The sequence below is a fragment of the Drosophila obscura genome, unplaced genomic scaffold, assembly GCF_018151105.1.
Source record: "Drosophila obscura isolate BZ-5 IFL unplaced genomic scaffold, ASM1815110v1 contig_208, whole genome shotgun sequence".
NCBI classification, from domain to species: Eukaryota; Metazoa; Arthropoda; class Insecta; order Diptera; family Drosophilidae; genus Drosophila; species Drosophila obscura.
In genome coordinates, this window is record NW_024542799.1 from 1,094,224 (window position 1) to 1,120,568 (window position 26,345).

Consider the following 26,345-nt stretch of genomic DNA (forward strand, 5'->3'; position numbering starts at 1 on the left):
CCAGAGCATCGTCTAGTCTAGTACACGAAGCCATATCCCTCCATCCTAACTACTTTCCTTAAGCAAACATTCGTATCATCCATACCAAACAATCATACATATATGTATGTATTTATGTACATAGATCTGTGGCTATTTGAGTGCCTTTAGAGGCATTTTTTAACTTAATTGAAAGTACACAAATTTACTAAGCAAATCAATTGGGTTTTTTTCTGTACTTTTTTGCAGTCCCTGTCTCGGGGGTACGTACGTACAGAATGTTTGCGCACTCAAAAACGAGATTATTAAAAATAAATTAGAGGTTTCTTTTTTCCCTAATACTACTCGTAGAAGTGGTCCGCCGTTGCTGATGCTGCTTCAGTTGGTTCTGGTTGGAACGTGCTCAAGTGCAGATTCATTTCAATTTGGATGGGCCAGAACCTGGTTCTGGTTTAGGGAGTTACTTTGAGTTGGATTTGTGGTCATCATTAGTGTGCTTTATTAAGTGGAAGCTCTGGCAGCGGATGCTTTAAGACCTAATCTCTCGTAATGCATCTGCTGGAGGCTTCGGCTCAAGGTCGTCTTTTGTGCAGAGTTTGCTTGCATATGTTGCATCTTTGAGCACGTACCCCCTCTCTGCAGTAGAGCCAGCATACGCTGAACTAGAAAAACACGAAGCACAGGCTAGAAGGAATAGGGATTTGCTTCCCTAGGGTTGGCTGAACACACACGCATCTGGTATCTGGGTCAAGGTGAAGAAGCGCACTCGGAGTGCACTCAAACTGGTTGCACGTATAAATCAAGGAGCTTGCACTGTTCAAAAAAAATAAAAAGACAAAGTTTAAGTGAATGTGTCAAATGTCTGTGGCAGTTGTGGCAGTTACAGGAATAGCTGCAAAAAGTAAACATAGCCCCCCATGTTAGATCACTGTCTCTTGGGATGGCACAAACCGATTGCAAAGATTTATCAATTCGGATCGAAAGGATATTTACACGAAATACCTAAAAGCAAAAACCATTCAATTGAATTTCATGCTCCAGCGGGGTGGATCCCATCCCTTGCCGCAGAGGAGGCGCTGCTTGCACTTCATCATTACAATTAAAGCAGATCAAAGCAGTTGCCGAGTGCGAGAGCAGAGAGCGGCATAAACAGGAGAAGGGAGACAGAAGGAGAGAGGGAGAGAACGCGGACAAAAGGCGCGAAAGACAAAAGGCGGCGACAGTCAAAAGGCAACAACAAGTTGGCAGCGCCAATGTCAAAGGTAATGACAGAAGCCAAACAATTGAAAAGTTGCAACAAACAGAGACAGAGACAGCCCCAGCCCACTGGTTGGGTGTGAGAAAGAGAGTGGAGAGAGAGAGAGAGTGTGGAGAAGCGGAAGGCAAAAACAAAGAGACTTCGTTAGCTTTGGCTACAAAATGCAGCAACAGAAAAATGTATAAAATAAACAGAAAAAAAATAATGGATATCTAGGCTTAAAAGCCGATGCTTTTAATACCCTTGCAGATCCAACGTGCTTTTGAGTGAATTATATATAAAATGGTATTCTGAGTTGGATTAGATTTCTTTCAAATTAGCTGGAATATTTTCTGGTTTAATGCGAAGCGCTTCTCACGAAGATTTTTCCTGCAAACTTTATCTACACAAACTCTTAGTTAGAATCTCTGCCTTCGGTCTATTGCCGACATATTTGCAATATCGTAATACACCCAGTGCAAGGGTATACAAAAATATGGCAAACAATTGTCAAAGCAAAAACGAAAAGCGAAAAATAACTTGGCAACAATTTTCGAGCAATATATTTTCCGCTGTTAAGCAGAACTTTTCACGCGTTTTTTGATGTTTTCCCTGTTTTCTGAAAAGTGCAAAAATAACAAGGAAAAATTGCGTAGAAATATTTAATGAGGCCAGAGTGCGAGTGTGCAAGTGGGAGAGCAAAAGAAAACCCAGCAAAAGAAAAAAAAAATCTAATTTAATAATCAAATAAAAAGCTGGTCAGAGGGCAGCAGAGCAGGGACAGGGCCAGGAGCAGGAGCAGCGCTGCCCCCAGGGAGTAAAAAGAGAGACCCAGAGAGCGGTAGAGTGGAGAGTCGGAGAGAGAGTTATGCAAATACAAGAGAGATAAGGGGAAAAAATGGTATTCGCATAACTTGAGCGATTTGACAAATTTACGAGTGAGTTTAGCGGACTAATCATTAGAGATCTTTATTCCACTCCCCCACAAAGAGCGCCACCCCCTGAGGCCAGCATCAACATGGAGTGCCTGGAGAGGTGGGTGCAGGCAGAGAGGATAGCTGCGTTGACAACGGACGTCGCTGCTGTGTGGCCTCCCCCGCTGACTCGCTGGCAGAGCTTTTTTTATGTCTTTTCTTTTGCTGAATACCCTTATTAAGAGAAGATCGGGAGTCATTAGGTTTATCTATAAAACATGTACGCGGCAGGGTTTTCAAACTGGAAGACTGTCGGCAATGGGCTAATAAATCCTATTCTACTTGGTTGATCTTCTTTGCAATCTTTGGCGGTCTTGTCTCGAAATTCTGCTATCTGAAAGAAATATATTTGTTGCACAACAAGTTCCTATAAGAATCAAGTTTAACCTGATGTTTATAATATTTAAATACTTGTAAGAGTATTTCGTATTCAGCTCTGTGCCAGCATAGACTTTTTCTCTTTATTGTCATAATTTTTTTTTTTTTGTTCGTTTTGCCTTGCGTAAAACCATACAGCAAAAAAGAAGGAGAAAGGAGAAAAAGAAAATCTCTTGCACATAATTTTAATGTTTATCGTCTTTTATTGTCAAACAAATTATTTTTGATATTTGTGCTGCAGGCGATTCCAGCTTCTGCCCACACCTCCACTCCACCCCTGTCCCTGTGTCAGGTGATGCTGTCTGGGAAATGATTCAGCTGCTGTTGGTGGGGGGAGGAGTTACGTACGTAACCAAGGAGATCCTGCAGCCACACACACACACACACAGACACACACGTCTGGTAATTTGATTAGCATGGGGGGAAAGGCAGAGAGATGCAGAGGGAGATAGATAGAGAGAGTGGGAAATGGGATGGCATAATAATCATAAAGAAAATCCAGAAACGACATCCTGATCTCTATCGGGGCCAAAGTCAAAACAATTTAATGCATGAATAAAAAATAATTTCTTTGCGAGGACATCCTGCTGCGGAGTTTTATTAGATTTTGGCCAAAGAGGAACTTCATATGTAAGTAGCCCCAAACCCCAATCCAATTCCTACTAATACTCCATCCAAGGCTCCCTTATCTCTCGCTGGATTTGTCTTCTTCCTTTCATGTGTCCTTCATCTCTCAATACATCCCCACACACACACACACATTGTCATGCATATTTGATTATTTATCCAGGAACATTAAAAGCAAAAATTGAACGAAAAAAATTACATCCACTGCCATTTTGCATATGAATTAAAACGCAATAAATTAGCAAAGAACTCTGTTTGAAGCCAATTGAACTTCAAGCCAAAGGATGAACCAATCGAACCAAAGAGAAGACGGAGAGGGGGGACTGCTACGGGCGGGCGGGCACACAGGAAGCTTTTGTTTGCTCTGCTAATGCTTCGACATCGTCTCGTTTGTCGCGAGATTAACTCAACGCCAAGAGCGAAGAGCAGCAGAAAAAAACAAGTATTAAGTACTGGCTAAATTAGACATTAAATCAAGGGAAATTCTAAGCCATATAAATTCTTTGGAGTCCTATTTTGAGGCCCTCGTTTAGCCAGTATTTAAAACCGTCAGCATAGCAGCCAGACAACGGAAAGCAATGGCATCAAAACCAAATGCAGACGCTTTTAATAAGCTGATTTGTTATTTATAATGTTTTCCTAATGATTTTCAAATTTTCCCTTCGAATTTTGTGGATTCGGCACAGAGTAAATTCTGTGGGAAATGGAATATTTAATAAGGAACGAAGATAAATTGCTAATATAAATTAATTTTTCATTTATGTTCCTCAAAATAGACATATAAATTGCAGCCCAAAATTTCAGTTATTTATAACCAAAAGAATATAATTGTAACAATCATAAAATCCATATAAAAACTTCCCTTGAATATGTTGTCAGTGAGTATTTTAATAATAAATTTAAAATAAATTTAAGCGAGCGATAGCAAAGCCAGTAGGTGATTGCCCCCCCCCCTGATTATGAGCCAACATAAATTAGTTAGTGCCACCGCAGTGGCGATAGCCTCGGCTGCCCCAAATCCGACTTAATACGCTTCACTTAATTGTTTACAGCATTAATGCAAAAACCTCAGCAAATCCAATAAACACTCCCACAACCCGGCCGTAGCGAGCCGAAACAGGCCGGAACCAGAGCAAAGCTTCGACCGCAGCCACAGCGAGAGGCTGACTGACTGGCAGCGGAGTGGAGTGGAGTGGACAGCCCATCAATATTACATCACAACATGGCATTGCATAATACGCACATACCGACCAAAATCGCGGCCCAGGACATGCCTCAATGATATCATTGTAGGAGTAGGATGAGTAGGAATTGAATGGGGTTGATGTTGCTGCTGCTGCTGCTGCTGATGATTCGGTAGCAAACATTAATCAGCGAATTATCAATGCAAATAATTTTCAACACGCCTGAATGCGATATCAATCAACGGACATCGCTTCCGCTGCAATAACCAGCGACGATGACACCAACAACAACATCAACAGCAGCAGGAGCAGGAGCAACAACACCAGGAGGAGGACATGTTGGCTATGTGCAACACATCCCAGTCTGGGGCACTTAACACACAATTAAGTGCAAATAATTGCAAACGCTGCATATAAATGATTTGTTTAAGCCAACATGACAGACACACACGAACGGCGCAGAGCAGAGCAGGGCCCCGGCCCGGCCCGTCCATGGCAATGGGATAAATCACCCTGCGGCATCTTCATTTTTGAGTGCTGGGGCAAGAAATTTGACAGTGGGACAGAGCCGAAGAAACTAAATTGGGTTACAGTAAAAGTTAAAAGATATTTAAATAGCTTCTTGATTGTCTTGATTCAGAAATTCGAATTTTGTATTTAATTAATTAATTTCTATGTAATTACTGGATCATATCTGGTGGTCACATGTCTGAACAAATATTAACCATATATGAATCTCTTTTTTTGTAGCCGGACATTTCAATTGATCCAAAAAAGCCATAAATCATTGTAGAATTTATTTAGAAGAATTAAAAAATTATGCTTAGCTTATTATTTATTATTATTTATTTTGCCAAGCATATAACCCTGGAGCCTACCACTGTACCAGCCAAAAAGGCTTTCTGCGGCAAGCGAGCGATAAGCGGATAATGAATTTTGAGTTTTGGCAGCGGAAGCATGCAGCTGACCAGAGGAGAAGTCGACAGTGGGGGAGTTGGGGAAGGGAAGCCTTGTAAGGTGTAGAATTCCCTCTCCCTAGCGACGGCTATTGGTGCGCTTAGGAGCGCCCCCCTCCACTCTCGATCCCCCACGCTGAAGCTATTGGTCCGCTTAATTAGTATAATCCGCGTTGAAATTACTCAAGTGTGCATTGTGCGCGGGAGGAGGAGGAGGAGCAGGAGGAGGAGATGCAACGCATGGCAACGCATGTGTGTATGAGCTTAAGTGGGAGGGAGGCAGCGCGGAGGCAGCAGCATCCTGATTATGATAAGATTGTATGGCATAGGTGCATAAATTTAATGACAGCAATTAAGTGAAGCGCCAAAGTTTTCGCAAGAAGTCTTATCAGAGGAGCAGCACAAACACACACGCACACACACACTCACTGATGGCCAAAAGTGCATTGCATAATTGAATACGTTTAAGCCAAGTTAATGCGCATTTCATTGGGCCACGCTTCGTCCATTGGAAGGGGGGCAACAGAGAGGGAGAGGAGCGAGCGAGGGGGGCATCGCGATCATTTGCATATGGAAAGAGGGGGACGGACATGCATGTAAGAGTCATTAAATATGCAAATTGCAAAATAAATACACCCAACAAGCGACAAAAAGAGAGACCGAGCGAAACGATATGAAATCCAAAGAAATAATTTTTAGCCGAAGCTTTTGCTACCCTGCCAGATCTATCTTTTCGATAACAGCAGATGAATGACCACAGCAGTAAAATTACAGATTTTGTGGCACTTGTTTTTGTTGGGTTTATCGTCAGTTCTATTTCCGCGGTTCATCATTAAATCTCAGCACAGATATCATAGACAAGGGAAAGTGATCCAAGAGTTCAGGTACAACTAATTCCTCTTCTCTTCCCTGTCAGTACCTTTGTTGCCTTGGCCATGCATATTTACTTTATTCAAGGGTATCAAACAGAATGAATATATAAAATTCGCTACCAATGCGACTTATGTATGTGACAGAGAGAGGGCGCAGAGGAGGGCACCGAATAAAAGAGAAATGTGTAAAGTGTGCATTTAAGCAGCAGTCGGAGCCGCAAGTGGGAGCATGCCATGTGCCTGCACTGCCTGCCGCCCACTGGGCACCTCCCGCCTTGCGGTCACTCTTCGAATGAATCACTGGCGCCGGCCAAAGACGCCGACGACGGCGACGTTCAGTCTCTGCTGCCAGACTCCCTCTCTATCCAGCGCACACACACACACACATACCCGGAAGCCGTAATGGAGTTTTCATTCAAATTATTTTCGGTCGGAAAATGCAAGCCAAGAAGCCAAGGAGGCACTAAATTGCCTGAATTGATGTTCTCTTTCCTGTTATGCTCTCTTCTCGGCACCGCTAAGTGTTGGTTGGCCTTCTCTTTCTACGCTTTTGGCCCACACACACACACACACATATTGGTCCCGTTATAAATCAGTGACGGAGGTGGAGCTGCATCCAAAATGAAATAAAAGGATATGAGCCAAGGACCCAAACATTTAAATCTGCTTAAAGAGAATTTGTGGCAGCTAACCGAAGTATTTTCTGCCCCTCTTCTGCTTTGTGCTTTCCAGTCTCTCATTTTCGCATCAAGCTGCTGGCCACATTTCATGGGTACAGTGAAACCCACATAAAATATACATATGCACATCCTTTGGGCACGGACTCTCCGAACAATGCAAATTTGTTCACATAAAAATTCTTTTCGCACTTTTTGCATCATTAATTGTGATATTTATGACTCGAACCTTCAAGCCAACAGCAAATCAGATTGGGGGGTGGGAGATCTGTGCGACATTTTCTATGTAAATTTGAGCGCCTTTTATGGAGACGTACGTGCTGGGGCGGGGAAGGTGGACAACAAACACATGCATATGCCACTGCGAAGGTGAGAGAAAAAGAGAGCGAAAGAGATTGGCTCGTGCCCTCGGGACGCTCTGGCTGCACTGAAAAAAATTCGAAATTTAAATTAACGAAAAAAAACGTTCTATGGAATTCCGATTTTATACATACTTTGATTGATTAGCTTTAATATTACATCCCGGAAATACATATGTACATATGTAGTACATACCATTCTGTATTATATATTTTTTGCAGTGTTCCCCGAGTGCGTTGTGTTTGTTGTTTCAATTTCGTATAAACATGTAAATAATTTCCAGCTGATTGCACAAATTCGTTGCGGGCTTGATTTTTATTATTGCATCCATTGTTCTCTTTCTCTCTCGCCTCTCTCTCTCTCTCTCTCTCTGTTTTTCCAGCATCTCTGGTGCCTCTCGTTCGCTCACTGCAAAAGAGAAGCAGCATGCATAACGAATTTTGAATTGCCGATTTCCCTTTTTTCCCTCTGGCGCGTTGTTCGCGCTTTTGTTTTCAATTTGCCATAAGTCTGTCAATTGGCGAATTAATAAACTGGAAAATTCAACACAAACGGGGACAGATTGGAAAAGTCATTTCAGGGCTCTCGCGAGTCTTACCCACATGCAAAAGCGTAGGAAATGCAAATTTCCCCCTATCGGAAGGATATACTCGTAAGTTGGGAATATCATTTCCTTTTGGCTTTGGATTGTGTTCGGTTAGGGGAAGTAGAACTCCTGAATATTTGCAAGTTTAAGTTAAGTTTTGCATACCGAAAATTCCTAAACTTACAAGGAAATATATTAATTTTCAGTCACATTATCCCGATAGCTTACCTCGCGTTGAATTAAGTTGATTTCAGAAACTGTTTACAGCGTTTATTCAGACCCCTTTCCAAAATGTTTAGCCAGTTAGTTCCACTCCGACCACAGACAATGGTTTTACAATGGTTTCCTACAAAGAAGAAAAAGATACGTGAGTTTAAAGTTCATGAACCTTAGAGCTTAACTTCCTGTTAATTTGATACAGTAAACATTTCTCTTCCATACCTCATTATGTAAATTTAGACAAAATTAGTCATCAGCCTATTACATTTTTACGATATCAGGTTGTAAAATAAAATTTAAAAAAACTGTCAGCGGGTTTTAGAAAATTAGGATTAAATTATGTAAATTTACAAACTTTACGACTGACGAAGTGCAGAAAATTTTTGCACAACATTTTTACGACTTTCCAATAGTCAAATTTTGCGACTTTGCCCTAATTAGCCATAGACTGGGGATACACAGGAAGAATAATCATAAAATTGTGGGCACGTGCAGGGTCGGGGCCAGAACAATTTTGCCAACATCTGTCCGTCGGGTTCAAGCCTACGTCATAAATGTCGAATGCCAGAAAAGTTCATAAATATATTTTTAAAGTTAAATGAAATGATTAGCGACGGTTGAGTGCCAAATTTTCGCATCTCTTCTCTCGTTTTGCTGCAGGCGCGATAAAAATGCAATAAAATTCGCGGCTGACAATAAAAAAAAAACGGAATTCACTTTGATTTTCACAGGGTTGACTGTATGTATGTAAATGGGCTGGGGTATGTACGGATGGGGTTGACAGGGAAAAAATGTTTCGGCAGGTTCGATGAATCGATTTATACAATGGAATTAATGTACGTAGTGTTTTATACACCAGTTTGTTTTTCTCTTTTATTAATTAGGCAGAAACAAAAGTTATGCACTCAAAATGTTTATGTACTAAGAAACAATGGCCTAGCGATGACACATTTCTTAGAGGTGGTGCACAGTAGACCGATAGTAAATTCGCATTTTATGCACCAAATAGAAACGCGGAATTGAAAAATAAAATAATACCTACATCAAAGAAAAGTGTAATTGACAGAATTGTTCCATAAAATGAATGGAGAATACAAAATATAGTTGGAACCAACTCTGTGTCCCGATTTGAATAAATTATTTCAGGCCTTTAAATTTCAGTGTGATACTCGTACAATTCCTACGCTACAAATCATGATTAATATATTGAATTTTAAATGGAACGTTGTAACCATAATTTTTTAGCTCTATATTTCCAATACATATATATATATGTTCATGTAATATTGCTGCATAGCTATAATTAACACTAAATAATTGAATGATAGGGTAAAAGAGGTCACATTTTGTTTACCCTAAAAAAAAATGGAATTGGCACAAGCCGACTATTGGTGGTTTGGGTACCTCCGTCAAAATTAAATTTTTGCTCAGTTGCAGTTGCAATTTCGATTGACCCGTCCCTAATCAACTAAGCCACTAACTAGTTGCTATTGAAACCCACTGGCACCGGATCCTGCATGATTTGAAATAATTTATGCATCGCTCTCCGAGTTAATCAAATTGCCGAGAGCAGGAAAAATTCCTTTGGACGCATGCGATGCCATGCAATGGCGCTCCCTGCCACAAAGTGCAATCAAATCAGGCTGCCGGTCTGCAGGCCAATCTAATTCAATTTTCAAAACAAATTCGTGTCATGCCCCGGACACAACGCAAATAGAATGTCACGCGCTTCAGAGCCAAAATTAAATTCCCCTCAGAGCCGAAGGAAGCAATGAAAAATACCCAAAAAAAGCACAGCACTCGAAAAACGAGACACATGTGGCTACAAACAAACAAAATACAAAATACTAGAACCGAAAAAAATGTCCAATTTTGTTGGTCAATTTTTGGTTTAGAGAACGGAAGTAGAGGAACAGGCGACCAGCAGCAGCAGGTGCCAAAACTGACGCCTCACTAAATTGTCGGACAAACACAGACACTCCACGGCAATGGGAAACGGTAACGGTATGAATCAAGCAAGAGTGCTATACGGTAGGGTGTAACACTACTTGATACCCTCTAATTGGAGCAAGCAATCAGTGTACGCGAAGCACTAAAGAAGGTAATACTTAATAATATTGCTAGACGGCCGCTTGGGCTTCTATAGCCCTTGCGAGCATAGCTTTTGATATTTAGGAAACTTCACAGAATAACGGACAGTGTGTCTGTTGATACTGTGAAACCCACTGTGAGTAGTTTCCTTCTTTTGCATTCGTCTACAAGACGCACAGCACACCCTTGGTTCCGAGGAGCACAGGGTATGCAACAACTAAAAGCAAAGCAAAAATGCTGAGCCCGCAGCAAAGTGAAACCAAACTGGACTCTGCCAGCAGTCGAACATTTGATGAATGTGTGGGTAAAGCTCCAGGCCACAGGTTGGTCAGCAGGTGGATGTGTTTGGGGTGCTGGGGGTTTTGGGGTATTGGGAGTGAGCCGCAACATGTTGCGGTTGCTTGGGGTATGGGAGAGCGAGCGCCACTCCGCTTATAAATCTCACACACAACAAAAGAGTAAAAAGAGCAAATGGAATGGCAGGCGGAGGACGGAATGCAACAATGAAATACGCAAAATATTGACAGGACACCGCAGGGAGAAAGAAAGAAAGAGAAAACAGAAGAATCGGAGGCAGGGAGAGGCACAGTTGAAGTAACGGAACCTCACACAAAATGCACTCGAAACATGCGACTGCCCGTTACAATTAAAACACAAAGAGCTGGAGAGTGTGAGACAGAGAGAGAGTGGGGTTGGGAGCCGGAGAATAGATGCGAGGCCCGCTACAACTCCAAAAAGTGTGGGGGAGATGGACACACACACTCTCTCTCTCTCTCTCCTTCTCTCTGTCTCTCGTGTAATGCACTGGACAACCTGGGATGCGTCATTTGGCAGCGCCATTGTGCACTGGACAGGCGGCACAGTCCAGTCATGGACAGAGTCAAGGACAGTGGGACAGTCATGGACAGTCCATAGACATTGGGACAGCAGCATCGTTGACGCTGACACAGCTGCCATTTTACTTGAATGCTTCGGCTGCCATGAATAAAGCATCTCTTGTATCCGTTTGCCCATGTGTGTATGTGTGTGTGTGTGTATGTTCGCTGTTATTAATCCGACATGATTGGCAGCAACGAAATGGACAACAAAAGTGGACACAGGTGGATGCGGCCCATCGTCCTGTCAGCGCCGCACGAATATCGAAAGAGACGCCGACAAATTTGTTAATTTATTATGCTGGAGCGACGCGGCGGCGGCGGCGACGGCGACGACGACATCGAGACTGAACTGACTCCCCTTCGACGTCATTTGGCACAACCATCCCACCCAACCCACACCACCCGAGCGGAGGGTTCCTCCTGAGTTTGGGGCTTGGGTTTGAGTTCGGTGTTCGCTGCTGTTCCATTCAGCTCATTTGGTTAGCTGCATGTCAAGTGGTTCCGACTAACGGCAAATCTCATTTCGAAACAAGAAGAACAAAACGAAATACATCCTAAAACGACTATTGGATGCTCTTAGAAGAATTTTGGCTGGAAATGCAGGATATAAAATTTGAGCGTTCCTTAATGTTTATCAATATGATCATCAATTCATGAAAGAACACCAAGGAGTCATTGAAACGCTTGATATTTGCTCAGTGATCGTTTACCAAGATATACTTGTCAGTCCTTTCACTTAATCAGTTACATAATCTGTAAATATCTCAGTCGAATTTCATCTAAAACTACTTATTCCCTTTATACTGTAGGAGTATGTTAGGAAGCTGCAACTTTGTTGCACAGATTACAGGTTTTGATGCTTGTGGTCCGAGTGTCCTTTTTAATAAAGCAGCAGCAGTAGAGACTCGCCAGGGCCACCTCACAGCCACCTCTTTTCGGTACTGTTCTGTTTTGTTCACTTGATCATACAAATTAAGCCCCTGCGTACTGTTCTGTTCCGTTCCCTTCTGTTTCTGTTTGTTTGTTTTCCCGGGTTTCCCGACACTACGTGGACGTGGACGGCGGCAGAGTCACGGCGATGGCCTGTGACTTAAAAGTGAAATATTGCAATCAGTCAATGGATTTTACCAATGTTATGCCCTCCTGTGAGTAGGCTTCGATTTTAATTAAGGAATTAGGCAGAGCACTGGGGAACACAGGAACACTGAAATGAGCAGGCGACACTGACGAAAAGCTCATTAGGGTGCATCTGGAATTCCAGGCGGGTGGGTTGATTGGGGATTGCGGATTACGCCAGGGATGGAGTGTACCCATAGTCAAAAGTGAAGGAAATTTTAAAGGGAACGATTTAAGGAGGAGACCATATCGTGGGGTATAAGAGCTTCCTTAGAAGTCAATTGCAATCAGAGGAAAAGTCAAATAACTTTAAGGAAATTCCCTTCGTTTTTCCTTCAGTGTTTCATCCCATGAAAGTTTAAAATTCAATACACTTTGTTCTTCTTGGCCAAGCATTAAGCCAAAACCACACAATTGACCAACAATACCTCGAATTAACTTTGATTAAACATTGGCCGAAAGGATCATCAATAGAGCACCTCAGGGACAGACCAGGTACAGAGAAGCACAAACAGTCAACCCCACACACAGACACACAGGTGGCCCCACAAACATTTGTACAAAATTTCCAACGTTTAATAATCGAACTGGGAAAGAGAAAGATATTCCGGGCGGGGAAGTGGACATGAGACAACGACAGCAACAGAAATTACACAAATGCTGAAAATGGGAGACTCAGTTGGAGAGGATGGTGATGAGAGACAGAAAGGGAGAGAGGAGAGAGAGAGAGAGAGAGCCACTCAAAAGGGAGTCCCCACATGAGGGCAAACTCTGAGGTGAGTTGTGGTGAGCGGAAGGGGAGTGGAGTCCGGGGTTGTCCGGTTGTGTGGTTGGCACACCCAAAGTGGCATTAGAGATTTATCAAGTGTAGCGTGACGTGGCATGGACTAAGTCACAGTCGCACAGGATGCAGGACTGGGAAGAGGCTCCCCACTCTATGCACAGAGTGTCCTCTCCATACACACACACATTGCATTACGTGTAGCGTAACAAATGTACAAAAACACGTAAACTCCACATGGGAGATGGGAGGAAGTGGAGGAAGGGCACTGCCAACTGCAGGCAAAAGTGGAAATGGAACCCGGACACTTTGACTATTAAGCAGCAGAGACACACACAGGAGCAGCAGGAATAGCACCAGCAGCAGCTTGAGAGTTGCCTCCATCGTCCTTTTATCCTTACTCTCCCTCACACTGTCCCTTTTAGCCTGTTCTTCTTCTACTTCTACTGCTACTTCTGCAGGAGGCTATTCGATGACAATCAATGGTTTTTGGTCTGATGCACAAAACTGGAGCCAGGAGTTCAGTCCGAGACTACTTCTGGCTGCTGCGACTTGCCGTACGTATGCATGAGCATGTGTGCCTGGGTCCTGGGTGGCTCCTTGTTGCTGCCACGCTTCATAAAGGATTCAAATTCGAGTGCATCAAGCTGAGCGAAGCAGAGTGGCCCGAGTGCCCGGTCTAATTCCAAATAAATGAAGTGTATGGCAAACAATGTGGTTGAGCTCGGACCTCGGAACTTGTACGGGGCGTGTAGGGGGGCGGCTATGGGGTTCCGTGCCTGGACAAACTTTATCGTTCTATCACAAGCCAACACCAACTGTGCCTCAGTATTTGTCCCTCATCTCTGTGTGCGGTTTTCCTTGCCACTCGTATCTTCCCAGCATAAATGCATTTCGTTTTTGGCTTTTTGTACTTTATCTTTCTGTTCTCTGTTATTTTTTTTTTCTTCTTCTGAAAAATTAATTAACTCTGGCCAATGCAGAATGCAGGCTCCCTCTGGGGCCTGTTACTTTCAATGTCCTTTGTGGCATCTCTTTTTGTGTGTCATTCTCGGCCTAACTAATTAAAAACTGAACACAGAAACCAATCATAACATTGCGATGACAATTTTTTACTCAAACCTACTCCATATGTGCTGGCAAAGATTTATGAGGAGTTCAATGTGTTTGAGGTTTGGATTGGTTGAAAGTTTTGTGGAACATTACAAAATACAAGAAAAGCATCGGATTTAATTGCTTAAAAATACATTCAGTTATTGACTGCAAAGATTCGTTAAATATCTAGAAAATTGCTTCAAGGGATATTGTTTTTGAAGCTGCCAAAGAGTAACTTCTAGTCGTTCCGGAGAACCAATAATTTTTCCTGATTCATAAAAGGAGACTTAATCAAGTGCAGCATTTTGTTTTGTTCATGCAACTCGAAATTGCAGTCGAGAGCTGTCAATCAGCATGTTGCAGGTGGTGCACACACACAACACACAAATGAGGGAGGAAGATTCACCCAAACCAGGATACACCCAGACGAGAGCAGAGCAGAGCAAAACACCGACACCCCACCCACGCATCATACGGTATTTTGTTAAATGTGGCTGATTGCTTTCGAGACAAAAGAGGCACAAGAGTCCAAAGTCGCTGCATAAAATCCCATTTAATGCCAAGGCCCGTCTAATGCGCCACATGTGTCTGCCAGGGATGCAGCACGCCCCCAAACCGGAGCACAATCCCAGTCCCAGAGTCCCAGTCTCCTGAACCCACCCACCCATCCGACGCGATGCTGCCTCGAGTGCAGTTTTCTCTGCCATTCTAATGGAATTTTCCTCATGACTTAATTCAAACAATAAATGCGCTCAATTGAATGCAATTTTCATTCGGCGTTTCGCTTTTTCCCTCAAAAAATTGTAAAGGATATCCCGGCCACATCCTGCCCAGCATGTACCCCGAGAGTCCTGTGAGCTGTGGTTACACACACCACTGATAAAGCCACTTGAGTGCAGCCCAGCCCAGCCCAGGACAGCAGCCAAGTAAGAGTCGGAATTGTGGGTCTCGGTCTCTGAACACATTTTCGATGACGTTTGCAAGTTTTTTCTCGTTCCGGCTGTGTGTGTTCTTTCCGTTTGCTTTGCTCTCTTAATAAACGTATACAATTTGTTAATTTGTACAGGATCAAACATGAAAGTCGTCCACTGCTGCTGGTGCTGCTGCTGTTGCTGCATCCTGGTAATTAGTTACTCCTGCAAAGCTCCCAAAAGCTAATTAGATTTTGGCCCAGGCAAAAGAAGATTTCATTAAATGCATTCGTTAAATGAATTTTGTGTGGCGCACAGAGGCGAAGGCGGCAAAAAAGGCTTAAATGGCGGAGATTTATAGGATAATAAGGGCGGGAGTGAAAGGGGTGGAGATAATTAGAAAGGGAAGGAAGGTGTAATCAAAGTGCCAGTGTTGGTAATCATTAATGAGTGGGCGGACTTCAACATTCGATGGAAATGAAAATATCGAGCAAATACTGGTAGAACGATGCTGAATAGAGGTGGAAATAGCTTGCCTTGTGGGCATACAGGGGGGAGATAGTGGATAACTTTATTTATTAAGTGTTTAAACATAGATAATAAATGAATGATAACAGTCAAATTAGCTCCACCGAAGGCTGATAAGACAAATGACACTTATCTTTTGTAGCGTATTTTAAAGAAGATGAGTTTTGGTTTCAATTTACCGTTAAATCATTTATTTTAAAAGATGTTCATAATCTACGATGAATGAAATATTTAATGGATTTCCTGACACCTAATTAAAGCTTTTATCTAAAATTCGGATTTACATTTTAATGCAAACCCTAAAAAATCATTGAACCCTTATTGGATGAAGAATTTTAACATTTGAAATTGATAACCGTAGAACCTAAACCTTATGGTTTCGATTCCACTCAATTAGAACTCAAAAACTACAATACAATTGCAACAACAGAATATTCAAATGAGCAGCAACAACAAATAAAATAAATCTAACCAACAAACAAAAAAAAAATAATAAAATTAAAAGTAAAAAAATCAGTGTTTCATTAATTAAATTAAAATCCACTTAGAAGCTCATTAAATGCAAATCTCAGCGGGTGAAATTTAATATGAAAAAACCCTCGCACACGCACACACACAGCAAATAAAGGGAAAACAATTCTAACCACAAAAACGCATTAAATGATTTGCGTAATTTACACAAAAAACACAAAAACAAATAGGGAAAAACCAACAAACCCCGAAAACAGGGAAATGGAAATGAAAATGGTATGGCATGGCATGGAAAACCGTAACCGCATGTTAATTAAAAATCAAACTAATTTCCTAATTGCAAAGCTTACCAATCATTAAACACCAAAACCGGGGGACGCAAAAAAATACACGAAATTCCTTTGATTTATTTCCAATGTGGTTACGAGGGGTTACGCAAACAGAGAGCGGGACGGAAGACGAACGACGGACCATTTGACCAATTGTCACACGATTAAACAGACAAATTTGAAAATAATTTTTCATTAAATGCAATGCAAATCAAATGGAAAGCCAATCTGTGGCAGCGCCATCGCCATATGCCATAGACGGTGGCAAGGGTGATCAAAAAGAGAAGGGGAAAACAGTGCATTAATCCTGTTACATGTCCATGTTCCGTGGCAGCTTTATGAGAAGGATACTGTGGTGTGATCTGAGCCGCCCTTTTTTTGCATAACGTTTGATCAAGGGTACGGCTATGGCTAAGGGTATGCCAGCCTTACTGAAACGAGGATTTCTAGGTAGGCTAAAGTGGGTGTATTTGAAGTTAGGGAAGATAACCGTTCATATTTAAAGAAATTATTTTAATTGGTTCATTATTGTGTCGTTTGATCAAGCGGTATCTACGAATCGATTCCACCGGATTTCTATTATTTGTTCACTCCTTTTTGGGCTTAATTAAAATCCGCAGGGCAATGTGTTTTTCCCTCTTTCACTCTTTCACCTTGCAACACAAAAAAGCGAATTTACATATCCCAAGCTGATGCCAAACACACACATACAAAAAAACCCTATACTACAGTTGCATATATATGTATATACCTAGTATTTGTGCAACATATGGGAATGGAAACAGCAAAACAAAAACACACACACAACATTTGGACTCAATAAATTTCAATTTATTTGCGTATATCATTTATTTTGCGTAATTTTCAGCTTAATTTCAAGCGCAAAAAGAGTTTGGGAGTTTGGGTTTTTGGCGTATCGTGGGGTTAGGTCTTTTAGGAGGGTTTGCGTGGGGAAACCCTCATAAATCAATTAGGATGCTGTGCCAGATTTTGGCAGCCAATTTTTGGTTTTGCGGCTTATTTGCTGTGCATAATTTTTTGTTTTTTTTTGCCCCGGCTGTGTGTAAAATTTATTTTGACATTTTGCGGTACAGAATCGGGGTTACGGTTTTGGCTTTTTGCTCAGGTGTTATATAAAATGTCCTTGTTCCCATATGAGTGGTGCGTATGTGTCTCTGCTGTGATATGATTAATTGCCCGTTTGAAGCTGATTTATGAAGTGCTCTCGGCCTAAGCCAGTCTCGCCAATCCATTGGGTTGACGTGGGGACGAGGACGACGAAGCTGGACCAAGCGGTGGCCAGGCAATTAGAATAATGGATGATGAGCGGCATGGGTGGGGACAAAAAAGGGGGTTAGTGGTCTGGGCTTCAGTTTGCTGATTGCTCTTCCTTATCCTCCCATCCCATCTATCTTTTGATAATGAATCCTGAACCCTTGTGGTCCTAGAGTGTTGGTAAAGGGTTATGGATTCTAGAGGTCTAGAGTAGACAAGAAATAATCTATGGAACTATTTAGTTAAACGTAGAAGGTAACCAGATAAATTAATGCTTCATTCATGCGAATGGGACATCTTATACTCCACATTAAACTGATAATTGCAATGGAAGTATTCCTCACCCTTACCCTTAATCCACTCCCACCTACACATCGCTCTTCTAACCCTTTTCTTTGCTTATCCGAGGCTGCTGCCTTCTGCAAGTGAAATGTTTGCACAGTCGCCACACAACCTAGGACCTAACTTCAACAATAGTAAAAACAAAAACCCCGAGCTGAAGCCAAAAAGTTTCCCAAAAAAAAACCCCGCTAACCAAACAAATGCCGACGGCAACAACCGCGAAACGAGAACGGCAACCGGAACTCGCGACTTCTTCACGGAGCAATCAAGCGTATGAGCAATTTTTCGTGGCAATTAAAACAAAGTCTCTGCGGCACACGTAAAGGATTTGCGGCTGAGAATCCTTTTGGCAGGGAATTGCTCTTAGAAGCGGAATCAGCAACAGCTTCTACCATTCACCTCTCCCTCTATTTCCACTGTGTGGGAGAGTTTTTCTTGAATTAACTCGACAGCCGACGGCAATGGCTGAGTTTTTGGGTAGTGAATGCCGGCGACAAGAACAATAAACAGAAGACTTTGAACGGAAGGTGTAAACGTACGACTTTCTGATACCCTAGAAGGGTTGAAAGGAAGCAGCAGATTTTATATCGAATATATAAGCGATTTATGATCATGTTTAATCTGCTGCAGTTTACATACGAACCAATTAAACGCATACAATTCGATTTTTGTTTGAACTTTAGCATCATAGTTTCCGTGTCCATTCTGTTGCCTAATTTCGATGTCCGTGCCAGAAGTGCCCCCTGTCCAATACGCCTTGCCTCCTGCTGGGTAAAATAATTGCCCACTCCCTCCTCCGTTACGTTCCTCTCAGGGAAAGTTAAACAAATGTAATAATTGTTCGAACAAACTTTTGTGCAAACAGTGGCGGCAGGCGGTCGCAGGGCTTTTGGGTACTAAGCCACGTTCCTCGGACGGCATAGATTCGGGCAATTTGCTGTTTGGTTTCTGTTAATGTTTGTCGTCGCTGACAGCATTGTTGCCACTATTTTTTAGGATTGCTGTGATTGTTTCTACTTCTGATTCCGCTGCCAATTCTGCCTTTGTTTGGGACGAGGCGCGTGTCCTGCTAATGCGCCCGGGGGTGTCAAAGTCATTCCCATTCTCAGATAAACGCGGGTTCTGTCTCTCAATGGCTTCTATTATTTTTGTGTGATTCGATTTTGATTTTTGACGAATTTGTGTTATTTTTTTGTTGTACTCTTTCGGCGTGTGTCTGTGTAAATGTTTCGCAATTGTTTGTTGGCATTTGTGCGTACGCCTCACGCACTCTATAGAGCACTTTCAAGGGTCCCGTCAACCCTGGCCTGGTGCGTGAAAGAGCTAAGGATGGGCAGGGACAGGAGCTGGGGGTTAGCGCAGCCATAGACACGTTTTCCATTTAGGTTTATGCAATTTTTCAATTCTAAATTATAAAATGAAGTCATTTGAAAAACGTTTTCAAGGGTTTGTTCGTTCTCTGAGTAAGGGTTCCATATCCCATGTTCCTACCTATGAGAAGGGTGATCGGTTGATCTCAAGTGGTTTAAAGGCGGGCGTGGCTCTAGTGGGTTTCGAATGGTAGTTTAAGTGCGTCATAATAATGGGTTTAATTCAGGGCTCGGCACCCATACAGTGAAGTCGCTGTGCGAGCTAAACCAAGGACGCCGAACCGGTCGCTACCTGCACGAATCTATGTGGTTGATGCTGCAATTATTTCGTGTTGAAACTTCAAGAAAAGTTTAAACAAAATAATAAAAAATAAAATTATAAAAAAGAAAACGTAAATAAAATAATAACAAAACCAAACAAAATAATAATAAAATAATAACAAAAATAATATTGCCCAACCCATGAACTTTTGTCTAGTATCAGTAGTTGCGTACGTGGCTCTGATGCGGCTGTCAGCAACTGTGCCGCTGATCTGGTGTGAAACGGCACAAGTGCCGGCTTGCCGAGCCATACGAGCGCCGCTGCTTTTATCTGTCGGTGTACCGGCAGCGCAGCGCGCGCCTGTCCCACCCAGGGTGGGCCGTGCCGAGCCCTGGTTTAATTTGACAGAAGCGAATAATAACTAGGAAGAGGTAGACGGGAAAAAAATTATTAATTACACGCGCACAGAACCTTAAGTCTAATGAAAATAAGAAGCACTGATGATAGTTTCACAGAACTAAGAATAAGAGGGAGTGTGATAAGAGTCCAAGCTCACAGCTCTGCTCCGAAATCGGACGTCGTGTATGTCTCCGCACCACACAGCAGAGAACGAAAGCGAAAGTGAGTGGCCGTGGTGGGGGGGGCGCGGTGGGCTACATGCTCGGCGCCGTCGCCGTCGTCGTTTCCCCGCTCCCCAAAGCAGAGACGAAAGCGAAAGTGTGTGGCCGAGCAAAAGCTTGTGTACAAATGTAGCTGTGTAGATCACAAAGTTAATGTAGGTCAGGGCTTTTTTCCACTCTCGTTCTCATTTGCTGTTATTAACATGACTCTGTTACGAACATTAGGGAACGAAAGCGAAAGTAGCGTGGCTTCTTTTCACTCTCGTTTTCGTTTGCTGCTACATTAACATACCTCTGTAACAAACAGCAGAGAATTTGTTCTGATAAGAAGCAATGATGATATTTTCACAAAACCAAAAAAGCAGGGGATAACTAAGAAAACTGTGATAAGAGTCCATGCGCATGCAGCTAACAGCTCTGCTCCGAAATTGGACTCCGCGCATCACACAGCGTGGGCTAGTCAATGCTCGGCTTGCAGATCAGCCGTCGTCGTTTCTTCTCTCTGCTCCACATCTCAAAGCAGAGAACGAAAGCGAATGTGTGTGGCCGAGCAAAAGCTTGTGTACAAATGTAGCTGTGTAGATCACAAAGTTAATGTAGGTCAGGGCTTTTTTCCACTCTCGTTCTCATTTGCTGTTATTAACATGACTCTGTTACGAACATTAGGGAACGAAAGCGAAAGTAATGTGGCTTCTTCTCACTCTCGTTTTCGCTCGCTGCTACATTAACATGCCTCTGTAACGAACACGAGTTCTGTTCTTTCTATTTTAGCTAGCTGTTAATTCTGGACTGTGTTGAATATAGCCTTTTCTTATTTTCCCTACGGTTTTCTTAGTGTGAAGACAACTCCCAAGAGATCCCAACTTTATTAGCCACACTCATTCCAGCCACACACACACACACACTTAAAATCCCACTCCATTCTAACACTTAGCAAAGCGTTGATGAGTGAAAACAGCCGTTAATGTGCTTTCAGCGAAAGAAAAACCGAAAATCAAATCATGCTTTTGGGCTTAGCTTGGGTTAAAAAAGAGAATATAAACTATGACAAAACCCAACAGAAGCTTCCACCTATCCACCCGAGGCGGATTCCACCCCCTTCGGCCCGAAGAGCACTTCACAAAAAAGTGTAGAGAGAGACGAGGCAGGGGTAAAAAAAATCAAATGTTCTAGACAACGACGGCGGCATGGAACACGTGTCCTGCTCGGGGAAGCTTACAAGGACGACACGTGACCGCCATCATGTTTGCTTACATTCACGACTGACTTGACTGACGTATGTATGAGTAAATGACGATGATGTCGACCCTGATGGCGATGATGACGATTATGATGATGTTGATGACTGTGTGGCGATCAATCAAGGTCCCAATCGACAATGCAAAACACAGTTGGAAATCAGTTACCAGTGTAGGTACAGTTGCCACCACTGACCACTCAGCCCACACACACCCACTACTTATACTCACCCGCTGACTCTCTCTCTCTTTGGAAACAGTGTTGGCCATAAATTTACAGCTTCAATTTGGCAAATGCATCGGCATCGGCGTTGACTGTAATTAAAATTGCATTCGCATCTAATTAATTGGTATGCAAAAACCAAAACCAAAGGATGGATAGAGAGATAGAGACAGAGACCAGAGACCAGAGCGAGAGCCAGAGACTAGTTGGAGAAATTGCAAAATGCAAATTGCAAATCATCGTCAGCCCACATCGAATGCAATTTATATACCCCCCCTGAAGGGTTTTTCTGTGGGCAGGGACTACGAATGCGACAGGGTTGACCATGCAATTAAAGGCAAAGAGGCATTTAAATCGCCTCAGGGACAAACAGACGGACAAAATCCGTCGGCTTACTGCGATTTCAAGTCACGGATTGCAAGGATTTCCAACCTCCGACTCCCAAACTGCATCTGCATCATCCATGTGTCGACGTCGCGACACCTTCAGTCTGCAGTCTGCAACCCTTCCACTGTCCAACAGCCTGTTTCGGCTGTCACCTCCTTAGTCCTCATACCCGTCCAGGACTGCCATCGTTGCGGCCTTTTGTGCGGACTGCTGCATTGTGCTTTTGGCAGGCCCCATGACATGATTGGCTTTTAACGCTCAAATAAGCTTAATTGAATTTCTTTTCATTTGCTAACAAAGTTTCTGGTCTGGACTGACTGGGACTTGTTAATTAAAAGTGAATTAGGCGTCCGAAAGAGCTTTTGTTCGGCAGAGGAGCAGCAAAAATTAGTCATTAGAGGGATTGGGTCTTATGGTAGATACGAATGAAAGGATTGAATACTTAACATCCGAATCTTCTCTCAATTGTTTCCTATGAAGTAATTATATCTGCTGGGTAATTTATTATTTATTAAAGATGCCCATTAGCCTCCTAGCCACATTAGTATCTCCCTTAAACATATCACCGAACGCAATTTGTAATCGAAGCTTATATAGTTCCATGCTGCCCCCGCCTTTTAATTATAGTAATATTTGCATTTAATTAGAATCGAGGCCAGCCAACTATAAATATTAAATTACGCGCAAGCTGCAAATTAATGAAATTCGACTAATAAAATTATGTTTAATCAAATGCACACAAAAGAAAAAAACACTGCACATCCTACCATTGCCATGGCAGCGCTATGAAATGTCAAAGTAAATGTCCCTCGACCCACCTGACCGCATCGTGTCCATCAAAAGGATATCTGACTGGCATATGGGAACTATCAAAATTAATGGGGCTCGTTTCACGGATCGACCGCAACAAAAAAGAGGAATATGTACATATATGTATAAAGGAAATAAAATTTAAATACCTGTATAAAAAGTATGAAAGGAAAAAAGAAAATTGCCGGCAACTGCAGTGACATTTTAGCTATCAAAAATGTATTTGCATATAAATTAACGATGGCCGAAAATGCACCTTTTTTTTAATAATGCAATTTAAACATATTTTATTTGCATTTATTAATGGGCCTAAAGTCGGTGAGCGACGAGGTAACAAAATGCCAAAAAAAAGCAACATCAAAGTGTAATTTTTTCGGCCTGGGGGGTACCTGGTTCTGGTATTGGACCCTGATACTGGGCCCAAATCTCTTTGCTGTTTTTGCATTATTATCCTTTATTTCTCTCACTTATTTTTTTTTTCACTCTTGCGGACTGTTACAAAATGTGTGTGTGTTTTTACAGCATTACCATAAAAATTGTAAAATGTGGAAACCGAACGAATATTGTTTTTTTTTTATCCTGACCACGTCAAAACATGTGACGGGTATTAAAAAGAAAAAAAAACAAAAAAACATACAAGCCGACACATGGCAGGGACATTGACTTTGGGGTCCGGCTTTGGCTTTAAGCGGCTTCGATTTTCATTTCGAAGACCGAACAACACTTTTCCCGCAAATCATGTACGAAAATTGATGAGGGAAAATTTTTCGTGATTTCGTGCACATTCTCTGTGTGGGGTGTTGATTGGGTGCAGGGTCTGGGTCTGGGTTTCAAAGGATTTTTCATAGCCAGCGGCTACTTATCATAAAAAAAGCAAAAACAGCAGAGGACAGAACAGAAAGAAAAAAAAACACCCAAACATAATGCAAACCTTGTCAAGTCATGTGTGTGGGTGGTTCCTGTGGGCTGTGTGTGTGTGTGTGTCCCAGCCATAATTGAGTTGTAGCCGGTGAGAAAAAAAAAGACTTAAAATACGATCTCATTCACACAACCCTTTGTGGTTGGTTGTCCTTTGTTTAGTGAAAAAAATGCGAGTGGATCCATTAGCTGTGGGACATAGAAGTCTTTAATATTCTATTATTACAGATCTATGCATAATAGATTTATTTGTCGGCCCTTCTGACTGGTCTTAGAAATTATTTTCCATCAATGTTCACCTACTTATCCTTCTTTTATGTATCACTATAATTCGTAATATTTAAAAAGAGCATTCCAAAGTCTCCATAAACCAACTGAAATCATCTTTACCTTCTTGTTTTTATCATAGAATATTTTTATATCGGCAAATTTTATGTTGATTCGGTTTTTGCACCCATGCAACATGGTGACTGTGTTCTCTGTTGCTGAGTTCTGTTCGGTTATTATTGAAAATTGGGCAAATTGTATAAACGCACATATGCGTGAAATTCGAATTCTGGAGAGGGTGAGATCTCCGGGGTGGTATGGTGGCTGGATGGTGGCTGAAAGGGTTGCGTTGCAAGTTGCAGGGGGAAACTAATTCAATTTACAAGTGATTTGTCCAGCCACACAAAACCGATTTAGTTTTTGGGCCTTGAGTCCTTGTGCTGTGCATCCCGGATCCCGGAGCCGGGATCCCTTGACCAATGACAAAATTCTCACAAATTTATGCAAATCCCATTTAAATTGTTTGCATTGCAATTTCAATTTAGAAACAAAATAAAACCGAAGCACAATGATTGCCGAGAGAGGGAGGGGAGGCCGAGCACCCAGCCCCCAGCATCCAGACAGACACTACCTACAAATGACAGCAATTTATTTAAATATTTTTTTGCAACAATCATTTGGTGGGCCCCCGTCCCCCGCCCTTTGAAGTAATTTTGGCACTTTTTGGCAGGTCCATTAACAGAAATCCATCAACGAAATTGCCAGGTTTCCCTCATCATCTGCTGCGGTCCTGCCGCCGCTTGTCATTTCAACGCCTTTCGAATGCTGGCGCCGTTTTCAATTTGCTTCGCGCTTATCAGCCGCTCTGATAGGGCGAACGAGAGAGGTAGAGACAGAAGGAGGGAGACCAAACTTTATGTCCGTCGTTTTCCAGGTCTGGCCCACCTTCAATGGGTGTGAATGTGGATGCAACTGCTGCCGCTGCTGCTGCTGGCTCTGGCTGCTATCACTGGCCATAAAAACAGCTTTCCGGTCGTTACTCATTCATGGCAATCAAAATGGTGCCAAAATAGAAAAACGTCCAGCACCAAAAAGGGAACACAACACGAAACCTGCCAACTGCCAACAACAAAAAAAAAAACCCTGAAAGAGAGTGAAATGCAGAAGCGTATTTGAAAATTTGCATATCAATGCGTTGAACAAAGCCGTACACTGAAAAAAATTGGCGAGAGATAGTAACCAAACTGAACGAGAGCAAAACTAAAACAGAAAAGGAGAGTTTTGAGCAGGTTTGCTGTCTAGAAAGGAATATATTTGGCAGGGTTTCTATTATTTTTAATTATTATTATTTTACCATTTTACGGAAATTTCGGGCCGTGCTTGTGGACTCAACCTGCCCGATGTCTAGGGCCTATTACTTATCGGGTTTTGTTTTGCTGCCATTCAGCAGCAGAGCAAATTATCAGATAGCATTGCCCACAGAGCTCCCTTTATCATCCTCCTCTTGCTCCACTCAGCCAAATAGACAAACCAGCACAACAACAACAACAAAAAACATTCGAGTAAAATATTCAAATGAAATGTGAAACGCAGCAATTTTGCAAAAACTCCCCAAAGCCAGGGAGAGCTCGGGGTAGACCGAAAATAGTCGGTAATCCGTCAACGGAAGTCAAACGTATTAGCATCCTGGCGATTTTTCATACAAATGGCGCCGTCGCAGCAAACGGAACGACTGAACGCGAGGACCTGAGCACCAGAGCACCAGAGCAAGGACTCTGTGGCTGGTGTGACGGTTGGGCATGATTGGTCTATCATGGCAGCCATCTAGTAACAGGGCAGAAGAGAAGGCACAAACCTGATGACATATTGCAACCATTTAACACTGTCGCTTGTAAGGCTACCGGGGAACAATGCCGAACAGGGATCCATCTATAACACGGGGTAGACACAGGAAGCCCGACCAGAGCTGAGCTGGAGTCTGGCTGGCAAACAAACAGCAACAAAAAAAAAAAAACAATTTCGAAGGAAATTGACTGAAATTTTGCAGTGTTGCTTCATCATCCATGGGGCCACATGGCTCCTTCCTGGCTCCTTTAGCAGTGCTAGCTGCTGCTACTGCTACACCCATTCCCATGGATAGCTGGATGGCTCGATGGCTAGATGGTTGGGTGGCTTCCTTTCAGGAAGTTTGGCCCTGCTAACCACATGCTGTGCTTTGATAATGAGAGCAGCTCAGCTCTCCTCCGTTCGCCTGATTTGAAATATTATGCTGCGGCAGAGAGACAAGCAGGAAGATGGAGATGGAGCGGCATCCCATCCTGGCCAGCCCGGACTATTCTGACCATCAAGCAGCTACAGGAGCAGCACCGGGGAACCGCATCAGG

The 26,345-nt window shown here is 42.6% G+C and overlaps 1 long non-coding RNA gene across 1 annotated transcript; it reads right to left on the reverse strand.

Annotated features, from left to right (window-relative positions):
- Positions 1-8,163: 8,163 nt before the first annotated feature.
- Positions 8,164-8,958, reverse strand: LOC111064786. The gene is made up of 3 exons (XR_002606905.2): positions 8,779-8,958; positions 8,272-8,307; positions 8,164-8,176 (listed from the first exon to the last, which is right to left on the reverse strand). It is a non-coding gene; the product is annotated as an uncharacterized LOC111064786 (long non-coding RNA).
- Positions 8,959-26,345: the final 17,387 nt, after the last annotated feature.